At 39.6% G+C, this 16,496-nt stretch overlaps 1 pseudogene; it reads left to right on the forward strand.

Moving 5' to 3' along the window:
* Positions 1-307: 307 nt before the first annotated feature.
* Positions 308-516, forward strand: LOC115070755 (annotated as a pseudogene).
* Positions 517-16,496: the final 15,980 nt, after the last annotated feature.

The raw sequence follows: 16,496 nt of genomic DNA on the forward strand, positions 1-16,496 counted from the left end.
AAGAATCCAAGTGCAACCGATTAGAACTAATAATAATCAGATGCATACAGATTAGAGATGCATGCGCCAACATCTCAGTGTTAGTAGCAAAAACAATGAGTCTTTCTGCAAGGAACAATATATTCTAAAATGAAATGGAGATCTTTTTTAAAGTTTAAAGCCTCATTCAATTTTATGTCTTATAAGGTTTATACCGAGTACAATAATGTATAACTGTATTAGTTCAAATGTGAACCTAAAAATTTAGAGCCAATATTGAAAGAGAAGCGTCTTTGCTTTGTTATTGAATATGTTAATGCTGTAATGAAATGCTTCTAATCATGTGGTTATTAAATAATTAAAAAAAAAAGATTAAGTGTAGTGTCTGTTCTTACCAGTTTAATACCTCATACGTCCTCTAGCCAAAGACAATATATTAAATGGATTTTTGGAGTTAGTAGATGGAATAGGAGCTTGCTGTATCCACTCCATGCATTTACCTGGCATTGCAGGTCCTCCAGGAATGGTCCACCACTTTGGGGGATTTCTAGTTGTTGAAAAAAATGCATTATGAATGTAAGAATATTGAGAAAATCATTAGAGTACATTGATAAGATATTCAAAATTAACATATCTATTTTTGAGAATATTTTCATATGCAATGATTTTAGATGTAGTTTCAACCTTAGTGCCTGTCTGTGATTTCATCCTGTTAGAAAATTATCTGTGTATATTATGTATGAAAGACTTTAGTCAAATAAAGAAAACATATCAATATATAAAAGAGAATTCATACTGACAAATCCTCTGACAATGAAAAATATGGGGAGATGTATTAATTATATTTGTTTCCATGGTCAGTAAGTCTCATTCACTTGGTCAAAAGAACAGGGAGATGGGGATATCTGGCAGAATGGATTTATAAATTTCATAGTGGAAATGGAGTAGAGAGCATGACAAGTAGGGATCAGGGCTATATCCCATTACTCTTCCCAAGTGATTTCCTCTGTTTAGCTAAAGTCTGTCGCCAAAGTTTCCAGAACTTCAAAAAGAAATTACACAAAATGTGGCTCAAGACACACAATACATGTTTCATGGAAGACATTTCATACTCAAATGGAACTAATGTTAATAAATGTCTATTAAGTTGTTCAACTTAATAGATTCAACTGAAGAGAATTAAAATAGGAGAGTAAACATAAATGCAGAGTATGTGAAAACATCCTCATCCATTTCATAAGTCTTATTTTTTTAATCCAAAAATTCATTCTAGTAAAAATGGATATAAAGCTCACAGGATAGACTCTGAACAACAATGTGCCTGTTTCTCAGCATTGAAAATTAATAATATAATTTATTTAAACTAATGATGAATTTACTTTAGTGAATTAATGTATAGACTTTGGTAGACTATCATAATATTTGTCCTCAAAGATAATATGGAGAACATAGATACTTTTTATGTTACCCCAAGCTCATATCTCTAAGTGGTATAATTTTACCAGGTAGTTTGGAATTATAGAGGCTACTATGGAGAACATTTGGGTATTTATTGGTTACTTTACTCATTGCTATGACAAAATACTCTGACAAAAGTATTAGTTTGATTAAAATAATGTGAGCATACAGAATGTAGAGTGCTCTTTAATTGTGGGTATCAATTTGCTCAACACCAGAGAACTCATACTGCTGAAAAACACAAGGAAAGCAAAGAATTTTAAAATATGTTCAAATTGAATCATTCCTTACTAACTTAAGGGAGGGATATATTTGCATTATGGATCTTACAATTTAGGTCCAGTCATTCATGGTAGGCAAATCACTGTGGCACAAATTTAAGGCATCTGGGTACATTGCATTCATAGTTAGAATGTAGAAGAAGATGAATTCTCACACTCAACTTGCTTCTCCATTTTATGCAGTTCAGGACTCAAGTCCATGGAATGGTGTTACCCAAATTTAGATTGATTTTTTTCGATTCCAATTAACCTAGTCAACAAAATCCCTCATGGCCATCCCAAGAGGTGAACCTAATTAGACAATTCCTCATGGGGTGCCTAGTGACATGTTTCATGATTGATACTAGAATCTGTCAAGTTGACAATTGATATTAATCATAATAAGTCTACCCATTTTTATTTGATGTACAAATACTTTAATATTAACCCATAACCTTTTCCTCCTTGTCCCTACAGGCTCAAGGTCACCACATACTTCAAAGTTCATTTGGTTCCCATAGTCTTTAAAATCCCAACATCTTAAAATTTTAAAGTTTAAACGCCCAAAGTCTTTTCTGAGACTTAAGGCAGTCTCTTAGCTATAAACCCTTGTAACATAAAAAAAACCATGTTACAGATTTTTAACATACAGTGGAACAAAGTAAACATAGATGTTCTAACATGGAAGTGTTGGAAAATTGAATCACAAAATTCAGAAACCCTGCAGGGAAAACATCTAATCTTTTAGCTCCATGCCTGCCATCTGGGATTTGTGCTGAAATAATCTTAGCTTCAAAGAGCTTGAGTAGCCCCACCCATCCAGCTCTTCCTCCTGCAGCACACATAGCCTTTATTTTGGGCCTTTTCCACTTCTTGCCACTTCTTGCTTTCCTTGGTAGATCCTCCATGGTGCTGGCATCTCCAACATCCTAGGGTCACTAGTAACGCTCAGGTTTCACCTTCCCATGTCAAATGCCTTCTTAGAACTTCTTTGTAGTTATTCTAACCCTGCTATACACTGCTTGCCCTTAGCTGCTCTCTGAAAATGTGGAGGACTCCATTGTGGGAGACAGTCTTGAGTCTATGATGAAAGTCTTATTGACAGACATACAGCAGGCCCGAGGCAACGGCCAGACCACTGGAGCCACAAGGAACACCTTGTGACATTTGCTCCCATTGGCAGATCATGAGACTGATGCCTAGAGCTTGCCACTCCCTAGTCACCACCTTTTGAATTCCAAATTGCAACACTTAGATATTGCAGGGTCATGTGGTTTCCAGGCTTTGTAATCTGAAACCCAGTATGATAATGAGGCATACTACCCACTATTCTGTGATAGGACGTTAAGTTTTTTATGCTAATAGGATGCAAAGTCTGTTATGCTAAGAAGGTATCCTACTTACTGTACTGTGATAGGATGCCAAACCTGTTATGCTAATGAGGTATCCTACTTGCTGTGCTGTGATTGTACCACTACCCCTGTATAAGCTTGTGCCTTCCTGCAATAAAGCAGACCTGTGTCACTGAACCTGATCTCCTGTGTCTGAATGCTGCTCTGCTGACACAGTCTCCTCACCAGCCCTGGGATCTGGGATTGGGCAGAAGCAGTGATGATCTGAGGCAGCGCCAGGCAAGCAGAAGAGCTGCCTCAGCACCGGGCATGCAGAAGAGCGGCCTCAGCCCAGGTAGGCAGAAGAGTGGCCTCAGCCCTGGGCAAGTTGAAGAGCAGCCTCAATGCCCATGAGAATGAAGGAGTGGCACCCATGAGAATGGAGGAGTGGCCACCCCTGGCGGTGACCGCACTCCATGAGCACTTTGATATTGCTTGTTTTATGCCTACAAAACCCACACCATTTGGATAATGCTGGGAAGTTTTTCTTCTGGTTTGAGATGGTGCCTGGGCCTCTTGGACTATACATGAATCAAATCTTGTGCACTGACCCTGAAAAACTCTTTCCTAGGCTTTTGAGGATCAGCAAACCTCTTCATATGCATTCTTGGTTTAGGTTGTCTCTTTTCAAATGCGCTTGCATTTTCACAATTTGAAAATATTTTGGGTAGAGTCTTGCCCTCAGTCTCATTTTCTTTCTTTAAAAAAATATTTTTTTTATTATTTTTATGTGTATGACTGTATTGCCTGCATGTATGTAAGTGCATCCATGTTGCAAAATGTTCACAGATATCAGAAGAGGGCATTGGATCCTCTGGAACTGGAGATATGGATGGTTGTTACCTACCATGTGTGGGTGCTTTTGAAGTGAACCTGGGTCCTCTGCAAGAGCAACCAGTGCTCTTAACCACAAAGCCATCTCCAGTCTAGAATGAAGTCAGATTCTTGGCCCAAATATCACATGAATAGCCCCAGCCAGTTCCCGATAGAGTCCTTATTCCCTTTTGAAACCTTATGGGTCTGGCCTCTGTAGTCCATGTTTCTCTTGGCTTTCTGATATGACAAACTCCTGTTATAATGACCCATTAATCTCTGTTTATAGTTTTTAAGTGTAGGAAACCAGGATAGCATGCTTTAGGGTGATATGGATCTGAAACTTTAAGATCAAGCTACAATCCCTGCTGTAGGGAGAGGCCCTGAATACAGCATCCTTCAGATCCCTGTCTTGATGAACACTACAGGACTAGAAGGAGAAAAGTGGCTGGATCTAAAGTCTAAGCTCCTTGCTCTGAGGGAAAGCATCTTGGTCAACAGCCCTTAGCCCACTTTCTTGTCCTGAACAAATAACCCTCATCTATCACTAGCTAAAAGAATAGGCCAGGTTAAAGGTTTATTTTGGGCTAAAAGCTAAAAGTTTACTATGGTTTTAGCCCTAAGAAATAAAACATTGTGGCTGATAAATTGCCAGATAGGCTCCAGTGAGTAAAAGCTCAAGCATCCTGCTTTACAAACAGCCCCTAGCTGGTGCCAGGTAAAAGCTGTATGTCCTTTTTCTTGTCTAATTGGGCCCTAAAATCTTTGTAACTGCCAAAATCCACATGACTGCCAGTTCCTTGTAATATATAAAAACCTTCTGAATTTTTAAAATAAATGGCTTGTTATCAGACCTGCAATCTCTAGGGTCTTTGCCCTGTGCCTCCAATCCATTGTCTCAGAATAGGTTCCCCCATAGGTTGGCAACCACATTTAAGGACTTTCCTTACCCGACATTCTAAACTCTTCCTCATTCTTCCAAAAATAAGTTGCAAAGGCTTAGAAGCCATATCATCCACTTCTTCGTACTAATTTTTGGTTCTTTTTCTTGTTACTGTGATAAATTACTATGACAAAAGCAACTTAAGGAAGGAAATGATTTATTTTGATTCATTGTTTCAGTTGTCAGTCTATCATAGCAAGGAAAACATTGTGGCAGGAGCTTGAGGCAGCTGATCATATTGCATCCACAATCAGGCAGCAGACACAGGTGAATGCTCATGCTCATCTAGCTTTCTCTTTTTTATGCTGTTTAGGATTCATGCCTGTAGAAAGGTGTTGCATAAATATAGGGTGGACTTTCCAAATTCAATTAACTTAAGAAAATCCCTTACAGACCTGCCTAGAGGTTAATTTAATCTGAATAATTCCTCACTGATGTGCCCAGAGGTTTGTTTCATGGTTGATGCTCGATTCTATGAAGTTGAAAATCAATATTAGCCATCATAGATTTGAAGAGATTATGTTTTTTTAGAGGAACCTTGGAGCCTGGGAGGTGTAAGCCAAATCAAACCATTTCTTTCCAAAGTTAGTTTTTTCAGAATGTTTTGTCACATCAATAGAGAAACAAGCTACAACAATAACTAAAGTGAAATGTGGTGGTGTATGCCTATAATCCCAGTGCTTGGGGGAATGTTCAGGAGTCCAGGATTACTGGGCTGTACTGTGATGTGATGACTGGGTGTCCACATTATTTGGCATTAATATGTTAACCCCCTAATTGTAGAGGATCATGACACTGTCTAAGGAGGGGTGAACTAGCCAATGCTAGTCAACAAGAAACTAAAAATTCTTATAATGATAAAAAAGAAAGGTCACAAATCAATAAATTAAGCTTACATCTTTATACAATGAGGGGGAAAAGAAAGTAAACTAAAGCCAAAGAAATCAAAAGGAAAAAAGTACTGTGAAGTATCATCTAACAATGTTCCAGTTTATTATGAAACACATATTGGTATGAATATATATAGTTATTTCATAAGATCATATCACCTAGTATCATTGTAGCCATCTTCATTTGTGTAAGTATATTCTATGATGTTCTCACAACAATGAAGTCACCTAATGATATATTCTCAGACTATAGCCCCATTATTAAATAGCACATAACTGCAAAAAGAATCAGAGTCTAGATCGATTATAGAAAACAACATATTTGCTCCAAGCACTGTTAAGCAGAAAAAGAATAAGGAATTTCAATAATGTTAAATGTTGATTCATTGAAATTTCATCCATTAAATTCTGTGAAGCCATTACTACCTTGATACCAAAAAACAATTACAAGGAAAAAGACAAGGAAATAAACTTTTATGACTATAAACTTTAAAGCATTCAATAACACACTAGTACATAAAAGACAAATATTATTGAGGCCTATAAATTATAACCAAGAGATCTTGGGAACTCAAATCTATTTTAACATCTAAAACTATATTAATGAAATAAACCACATTAGTAAACATTAAGGTGGTTTGAATAAAAATATTGCCCCAATAGGCTCAAGTATTTGAACACTTGGTCCCTAATGGTGGAACTGTTTGGAAGGCCATAGAATCTTTAGGAGGCCGTAGCCTTGCTGGAGGAAGTATGCCTGTAGTGGTCTGTCTTTGAGAATTGATAGCCTCACCCCACTTCCAGTTCTCTCTCTGCTTCAAATTTATGGTTGAAGAAGTGACATCTCAGCTTCCTGCTCTGACTGCTTGCCATCACACCTCCCCTACCATTATGGGCTTTCCCACTGGTGTGTACATGGAGATCAGAGGTCAACTTTGTGGAGTAGTGAATTCTCTATATCCATCTTTATATGGGTTCCAGGGACTGAACACAGGTCACCAGTCTTGAATAGCAAGTGTCTCTACCATAACCATCTCACAGGTCCAAAGGTATGCCTCTTGTAGATAGTATATGGTTGGATCATGGTCTTATTTTTTTGAGACAGGGTTTCCCTATAACCCCAGCTGGCCTGGAGCTTGTTATCTACACCAGGCCTTGATCTCACAGAGATCAGCCTGCCTCTGCCTCCCTAAAGCTACAACTAAAGGGCGCTTCACTACACCTGGTTCTAGTCTTTTTTTGAAGACTGGTTTCACTATGTAGCCATGGCTGGCTTAGAACTCACTATTTAGAACAAACTGGCATCTAACTTACAGAGAACAGCCTGTTTCTCTGCCTCCTGAATTCTGGGATTAAATGTGTATGCCATTACATCTGGCTTCCACCTTTATTCTGTTTGTTTTTGAGACAGGTTGTGACCACAGCTGGCCTGAAATTTTCTGTGTAGACCAGGCTGGCCTGGATCTCATAGAGATCTGCCTACTACTGCTTCCTGGGTGTTTGGATTAAAGGCAAATGCCACCATATTCAGTTCTACCTTGTTTTTTGAGGCAAAGTATTTTTCTGAATCTGGAGCTCACCAATTCTGCTAAGCTGGTAGGCCAGTAATCTCTAAGGCTCCTGTGGTCTCTGCCTCCTCAGCACTGGTTTCATACTATCAAACCTGGCTGTTTATGTCAGTGCTAGAGATCTGAATGCCAGTTCTCATGCTTGCACATCAAGCGTTTTGCTGACTGAGCCATCTCTCTAGCCCCTAAGTCATACATCTTGACTCTTTTACTTTTGGGTTTAATTAACATTATCTTTTTGACTGCTATGAGGATTACATATAACATCTACTCAGTCTGTGAATGTGTTCCTTAATGCTTATGTGGAAAACTTAAATTCACTATGCAGCAATGTTGAGAATAAGAGGTGCCTAGGCCATGAAGACTCTCACATTATGAATGGATGAATATGATCATGAGGTTAGATTAATTATTCCATGTATGTGCTTGTTATAAAAGCATATTTAGCAAAGTATTGCCTTTCTTCCTCTATCGTGAGATTTGAAGCACAAAACTGCTCACAAAATGCTAGCTAGCAAAAAGGTATTGAACTTCTCAGGCTCCAGAACCTTTAGACAAGTAAAATTTAATTATTTATAAATTACCCACTCTCTGGTGTCCTCTTACAGTTACATCATACGATTAGGGAAACATCCTAAAATGATAACAATCTGGTTTGAGTTTACATCAAGTTAATTTCATTCACATATACCAACTTTACTGCCATACAGATTTATTTACCACTTTATGTTCTTGGTGTCACATACTATATCATTATACACTGTCTCCAATATTACACATTTATGAACATTTTCATGTGTGTATATTTTAAAACCCATAGGAAACAAAAAGTAGGCTTGCAAACCCAACTTACAGTTACATTGCTTTTATATGTGTTTGGATGACTATCTTTGCTGGAGATTTTAATATCTGCATTCAGATTTTGATTACTTCTTATTGTTATTTTACTTTATTCCTAAGCATTGATTGAAAGGTAAGTCTAGTGGGTATTAACTCTGTACTTTTATCTTGAAATGAGTTAATTTTCATTCACTTTTAAAGGATATTTTTGCTTGATATTGAATTCTTTTTTAAAAAAATAAATGATTTTTTGATAATTTCATGTATGCATATAAGGAGTTTTGATCAAATCCATGCTACTTTTCCCCCTCCAACTTCTCCCATATCTCCCCATCATTTTTTTCTGATAACTTAATGTACTCTTTCTTCTTATTTGATTTATTTTTCTATGGGGCTTTTGGCTGCTCTAACATTGCCCCCTCTGAAGAGGTAACCCTAAAATCTTTTAAGGATTAGGTAAAAGCTCCCAAATATTTTCAACAGTGCCAGTGCCAGCTGGCCAAGACAGACAGTACCTGAAAGAGGGAGTGAGGATTGAAAGAAAAAACCAAGAGCCAGAGAAAAGATACTCAGGAGGACTATCAGTACAGACTGCAGCCCAGGTTTATTTTAGCTCCGCCTTTTTATACAGTAGAACATCAGAGCTAGCCACGGTTTGCTTAACTCAATCAGCTTCAATAGCTGTTTTTCCCACCTGTATCTGAGGGTCAAGGAGCGGTCAAATACTTGTTGTGCACTCCAACTCCACCATATAAACACATTCCTCCTGACTTGGCAGATTAGGTCAAAACACAAACTCTAAGTAAACAAGCAAGGCTGCCACAGCTCAATGTACATAATGGATTATTAGCTCCCAACACAACAGTTTTGGCTTTTGGAATGGAGTATGTTGCTAAGAGGCCCAAGGATATTGTGAGTTTTAGCCAAGAAAGTGGGTACTTTTCTTTGGGGTCTTTTTACCCTAACTGCCTAGTGAATTTCTACCTCCTGTTCTTATCATACCATTCTCTGAAGAGGTTACTCAGATTGCCAATAGGGTATTGGGACGCAGAGGGCTCTGGCTTCTTCCATGCTGAACAGGGATGCAGGGTGAGGCAATTGGAGTACCCTTCAGTGGGTCTATCTAAAAGACTCCCAAATTGCATAAGTCTTATCTCTAAGGGGAAAGTCCTTGAATTGTGAATAGGAGCTGTGAAGGAGAAGTAAAGGCAAGAGTAATTAGCATCACAAGTTCTAGACAGGGAACTAGAAAAAAGTCAGAACAGGGCAGTTTTCAAGTGTTCATATAAGAGTCCATTGGAATTTCTTGACAAGGGCTTCCAAAAGCATCCCTCTATTGGATTCGTCCTCATTTTTCTTTTGTCTTATAAGGCTGGACTCTAGAGTGATGGCTTCAGTATTTGCTTTCAGGTATTTTGATAGCTGTTGGAGTGATTAGAATCAGTGTCAATTCCCTCTCGAAGGCTTCTAGATAGGGGGAGAAAGCAAATTTATCTATCATTTCAGAACAATAGCTGGTTGTCTCCCTTAGCTACAGGTGGGCATTACAGTATTGGAGACCAATATTTGAAGTCTTACATCTGAGAAGCACTTTCTGTTTAGGAACAAAATCATCAATGAGAAATAATTGTCTAAATAACTTTTTATGTAGATTTAAGCCTAATGTCTGGAGAGATGGCTCATTGAACTCTCAAAAAATATACTGATCACTTTAATCTTTGATTATACTTTCCTTTTGGGTGTTTAAGACCATACAGTTGGTCCAAATAAATCAATTTGTTTTCACTCTTAAGGTCATTTGAGGATCTGTTCCTCAGGGGTCACGTGGGCTTCGGACGAGCTCCTGGTTCCTTTCTTTTACCAGTTCCATCTATGTGATGATAAGTCAAAGGTCCTGCTCCACCATGTCTGGCTTCTCTTGGAAGCATGAATGAGATGCTTCCTCTGAGTTGACCCTCCTCTTTGTAGACTGGACACTGGTTTAAGTCCATCTCATGTCTCCATGTCCTCCCTGAGCATGAGGACAAGTAACTCACCACAGTTACAAGACATTTTGAGAGATGTTCCATGGTCCCATGGAACTTAGTCGTCCTTGGATGGCAAGGGGCAAAAACGGTCTTTTAAGTCCCTCTGACCACATTAGTATAGGCCTCAAAGTATGGCTGTTAAACATCCAATAAGGTTAGTTCCACCAGTCTGATACTTTTAATTGTCATGTGCTATGTAGATAAGGCTTGGGTATAAGACCAAATATTCTCAGATAAACCTTGACTAGATATATATTCTGTTCCTTGAGCTAGTTGACTAAACTATGACCTTAGAAATTTTAATATTATGTGTATATTATTTTTGTCTCAACCTTTATATATCATAACAAACCTACACAGACATTCATCACTTGCTTAGGCTTTCTCATTTTTTCTATTTTGGAAAATATCTCCATTCCCATATCCCTTCAATATCTTTTACATTCTCATTTTCTTTTTTTAAAAATAATTATGAGACATAATAGCATTAACAAATAAGTTTTCCATCTGTTTTAAGACTTCTTTTCCTGGGGATGTTAAGCAATACGTATTCCCTTTTAAGGTTCTAGTGTCAAGCCAATGTTTGGCTAAAGTTTTACTGGGAACCAATGAATTTATTGAGCTTACTTACCAGGATTACTGAGGGGTTGCTGAGGTGTATGTATGATCTGAGGGTATGTACACTGGAAAGCCTTTACCCAGCATGGGTCATGCCTTCTCTTCCTAGTTTTCCCCAGATTGCATAGTTTACCCCTCCCCAAATCCAGGAGGCCATGTGTGATTAGGGCCAAATTACATACAGCTGGCTGGCAAGAGTGGCTGGATAATCTGGTTGAGGGTCCAATGACCCTGCTTGGCCCTCCTTTAATGAATGAGCACAACCGTCAACAAGCCCAATTGTGATGATGTTTAGCCATCAAGCTCAGCTGAAGTTGTGATGATGGTAGTTATTTCATGCATAAGGGACTGCTGTATAACATCATCTTATTAAAAGGACCACCATGCAGAGGCAGGATCTGAGGGCTCTCAGGAAGTTCCCTGCACTCTCAGGCCCTCTGCCAGGGGGAGGCCAGAACTCGGCACTCTCTGATAGTCTGCTGAGATCCGAGCTGCTACACTGATGGTGGTTGGAATCCACCCTCTAATATTGAATTCCTTTTTTTTTTGGTCTTTTTTAGACAGGGTCTCCCTGTAGCCCCAGATGTCCTGGAACTCACTATGTAGACTAGGCTGGCCTTGAACTCACAGAGATCCGCCTGCTTCTGCCTCCTGAGTGCTGGGTTTAAAGGCATGAGCCACCATGCCCACCTTGAATTCTTTTTTAAAATATGGAATTCTTAATTTTTTTCCTCTCACAATTTAGAATACAATCCCACTACCTTCTCACTTCCAATATGTATGATAAGAATTTGAAAAGCTGATCATTTCAAAAACATTTCTGCATATAAAAATTTTATTTTTTCACACTGCATTCCATTTTATCTCCTTGTCTTTGTCAGTTTGATCATGATTCTTAGTGTAAGTTTCTTTGTGCTTTACTACTTGTAGTTCTCTGAACATTTTGAGTTTGTAGATTGATATCTTTCATTAAATTAGGGAAATGTTGGCTATTTTTTTCCAGGTAAACTTTCTGTTTATTCCTCTTTCTTCTTTCTAAGATTCCCATATATTTGCATGTGTGACTGTGTCCTACATGTCCCAAGACTGTTGTCTTAGCTTCACTTCTGTTGTGGTGACAAAATACCCTGACAGAAGGCAGTTCGGATGAGAGAGTTTGTTCAGCTTACAAGTCCAGGTTACAGTTCATTTCTTCAGGAAATTCAAGGCAGGAACATGCTAGCCATAGCACATTCACAGCAAAGAGCAGACATAAATTAATTTATGCCTGTTTGCCTGTGTTCATCTCCCTCTCTACACTGATATAGTCCATGACCCAAAGTCAGGCAATGCTGCCACCCACATTCAATGTGGATCTTCCCTCCTCTACCAACTCAATTTAAAATAATCTCTAATAAGCATGCCCACAGGCCAACCCAATCCAAAGAATTTCTCACTGAGACTCTCATCCCAGGTCATTCTAGAGTTTGTCAAGTTGACAGCTAAAACTATCCATCACAACTGTATTCACCTTTTGTTCCTTTCTCCTTTCTATTCCCTTCTCTTTTCTATTCCTCAGACTTGATAACATCAATATTTAAAAATCTTCACGCATACTGATTTTTTTCTTCTGCCTACTAACATCTGTTGTGCAGCCATCATAATGGATCTTTTTTGTGCATGTTTTCCTTCACCTATTTGAGAAAATTTATGGCAGCTATTTTGAAGTCTTTACACATTAAATCTGATGGTGGTTAGACATCCTTGGGGACTATTTCTGTTTATTTATTTTATTCTTTTGAACAGTACATGTTTTTCCTGTTTTTAAATGCCTTGTAACTTTGTTAAAAATTGCACACTTGGCTACCATGTGTTAACTATGAATATCAGATTATCAATTGTATGCATTACTTTCCTAGTTACTGTGACATATCTGACAGAAGCAGCCTCAGGAGGGTAGGTTTATTTTGTCTCACAGTTTCAGGGGATAAGGTCCATTGTGTTGGAGAAGACATTGTGGCTGGGGTGGCTCCATCTTTAATGTCAGGAATGTGAATTAGCAAGTCTTACATTTTAGTGGAGAAGGAAGCTGAGATCTAAATAAGAAATAGAGGCAGGTATAGTTTTCAAATGCCTGCTCTTAGTGACCTATGTCTATCAGTAAGGGAACCTCCCAAAGATTCCATGACCCCGAAATTAGCCCTACACATAGGCCTGGGACAGGGCATTTTACATTCAAACCATAGTATCATTCTTCTCCAGAGTCTGATTTTTTTTTTTGGTCTTTTTGACACAGGGTCTCCCTGTAGCCCCAGTTGTCCTGGAACTCGCTATGTAGACCAGGCTGGCCTCAAATTCACAAAGGTTGACTGCCTCTGTCTCCCAAGTGCTGGGATTAAGTGTGTGTGCAACAATACCCAGCCATAGTCTGATTTTTAAATGATCAAAGTAGTTTTTTGCTTTTGAGACTTTTCCAAATTTTTCTTGGATGGGTCATTTTGTGTCAAATGTGATCATTGAAGTATGTTCTGTATTTCACATTCAATTTATATTTTGACATATAATCATTGATTTGCAAAAATCAAAATATATTGCTGGTTTTTGCAAGAATCAAAAAATAATTCTGTGATTAAAGGCGTGCACCACCATACCCGGCCCATCTGAACATTTTTGCTACTTTACAAAATAGCAGTGCTAGCTGGGGATCAGGCCTTCAACACACAAGCCTGTGGAGAAATTTCATATTCAAATGAATACATTATATATTTTAAAACTATGTCAAACATTTATATTCTCAAGCATTTATCATTTCTTTGGCATGAAAAAAATTAAGATTATTTTTCCTTTTCATTTTTTTTGAGGCAAGGTTTCTCTACCTGCTTTTGCCTCCTGACTGCTGGGATTAAAGGTACATATCACCTTAACTGGCAAGATGTGATTTTTATTGATCTGTCATTTGTTGAAAAACTTTATTTTATAGAGTATAAAGTTTTTCAGACTGCTCTGTGTTATTTTCTAAAGTTTCTGTTTGTAAATAAGAATTTAGCATTTCCAAGTCTACTGTTTTGCTGACATAACCCTTGAATTTATAAAGATATGGTTTATCGTTTATTTTTTATTTTTCAGTGTGTGTGTGTGTGTGTGTGTGTATGTGTGTGTGTGTGTGTGTATGCACACGTGCATGTGTAGGTGTGACGGACGGTGCCTGAAGAGTGCAGAAGAGAGCACTGGATCTCCTGGAGCTGGAGCTGAAATTATAGGTCAGTTGTGAGATGCTTGATGTTGATGCGAGGAACTGAATTCTGGTCCTCTGTAAGAGCAGACAGTGCTCTTAACCATGGAGTCATCTCTCTGGTCCCCTCTACAAGGGTATACACACACTCATCTCCTTCCCACGTACCACATCCCCAAGCGTTGCAAGTACTATCTGTTGTCTATTTTAAAAATACTGTTATTTCAAGAAATATATATATAATCATATGGTGTATAACCTTTTGAGATTAGTTTTTCCATTCAGCATAATTGTCTGGGAATTCGTCCAGTCTATTGTATATCAATAGTTCATTCTATTTGTTACTAAACAAAGTTCCATGGTGTAAATGTTCCATGATTATGGTTTACCATTTAATCCTCAAAACATAGCTGAGATGTTTTCAGTTTTGAATATTGTTAATAAAACTTCCATCAGCATTTGTGCAACCATAAGTTTTCATTTCTCTCAGATAAAAACTCAGTAGTGATTACTGGATCATATGATATGTGTAATTGTCTTTCTTTCTTTTTCTTTCTTTCTCTCTCTTTTCTTCCGTCCTCTTTCTTTTTCTTTCTCTCTTCCTGCCCTCCCTACTCTTCAAAGACAGACTTGAATTTACTTTGTTGACAAGGATGACCTTGAATTTCTGGTCCTCCTGCTTCCACCACTTCAGTACTGGGACTGAAGCACCACCTTCTCTTTCCTTTCTTTGTGTGTGTGTGTGTGTGTGTGTGTGTGTGTGTGTGTATGTGTGTAGTATATGTGTTCATATGGGTGCCTGCATATGTATGTGCAGGTGTGTGTGTGTGTGTGTTTGTGTATGTGTGTTATATGTGTTCATATGGGTGCCTGCATATGTATGTGCAGGGGTATGTGGGGTGTGTGTGTGTGTGTGTGTGTGTGTGTGTGTGTAGTATTTGTGTCCATATGGGTACCTGCATATGTATGTGCAGGGGTGTGTGTGTAGTATATATGTTCATATGGGTGCCTGCATACATATATGCAGGTGTGTGGGGTATATGTGGAGGCCAGGGGTCAATGCATAGCGTCTTCTTTAGTTTCTCTCCACTTATTTTTTCCTTTGACAGGATCTCTCACTGAACTTGATTCAATTAGACTGGCCGGCTAGCAAGCTTCAGTGAACTGCCTGTCTTCCCATTCCTCTATAGCCTCTCAGTGCTAGTGTTACAAATGTATGCCACTGTACCAGGCTTTTACATGGGTGCTGGAGATCCAAACTCTGGTCTTCATGCTTGTGCAAGTGCTTTACTGACTAAGCCATTTCCTTAACACACCTACTTCCTACTTTTCTCCCCTCCTCTCTCTATCTCTTTCTCTCTCCCCCACGAACCCTTCTTCCCTTCTGAAATTGTACTCTTTTTTTTTCTGGAGGGCCTGTAGTATTTTACATCCTCACTAGCAATGTACAAGTATTCTAGTGTCTGAGTTTTCACTAATATTTTGTAGTTTTATAATTCTTTCAGTATTTGTTAGGTGCATTTGATACCTCATTTTAGTTTTAATTTGAATCCTTAGTAACTACTGACATTAAAAAATATTTTCACTCTCCTGGCCTGCTTGCTCCCCTATCCTCAGGCCTCTCGGGGTGGGTCCATCACAGAGCCTTCCACGCCTTGACTCCCCCGGCCTCATTCGCCCTTCCATCTACCCCGCTGTTCTCTGCTCCTGATTTGGGCCCGGCACCATTCCTGGTCTTGGGTCCCCAGACACCTGGGGAACCGGTGCTGCTTCCTGATCCTTTTCGCCCAGGCCAGCTTGGTGCCTTCCTTGGGCTCCAGGAGCACTGCTTCCGCGGGACCTGGCCCCGCCCTCACCTCTCCCTGCTTTCCAGACCTGCACCACTGGGTAATTCTCCTGGCCCGCTCTCCTGCCCTCAGGCCTCTCTTGGGGTAAGTCTACCACGCAGCCCTCCGAGCCTTGAATCCCCCAGCCGCGCTCACCCTTCCATCTCCCCGACTGTTCTCTACTCCAAGGTTGGGCCCTGTGCCATTCCTAGTCTTGGGGCCCCAGACACCTGGGGAGCCAGTGCTGTTTCCTGACCCTTTTCACCCTGAGGGCTTGGTGCCTTCCTTGGGCCCCAGGAGTTCTGCCTCTGGACCCGGCCCCGCCCTCACCTCTCTCTGCTTCCCTGGTCCTGCCTCCAAGGTTGGGCCCTGTGCCATTCCTAGTCTTGGGGCCCCAGACACCTGGGGAGCCAGTGCTGTTTCCTGACCCTTTTCACCCTGAGGGCTTGGTGCCTTCCTTGGGCCCCAGGAGTTCTGCCTCTGGACCCGGCCCCGCCCTCACCTCTCTCTGCTTCCCTGGTCCTGCTACACCCACCAGCCTCTTTCTGGGGCTGACAGCCTCTTTCTGGGGCTCCAAGGCTTACCTTGCCTCTCCCTAATCCTTTGCATCCAGTACAACCCAGCTACTCAATCCACTCCATGGGAAATCTTGGGGCTTATTCCCACCCCATC

Source organism: Nannospalax galili, unplaced genomic scaffold, assembly GCF_000622305.1.
Source record: "Nannospalax galili isolate Female #2095 unplaced genomic scaffold, S.galili_v1.0 scaffold1077, whole genome shotgun sequence".
Taxonomy (NCBI): Eukaryota; Metazoa; Chordata; class Mammalia; order Rodentia; family Spalacidae; genus Nannospalax; species Nannospalax galili.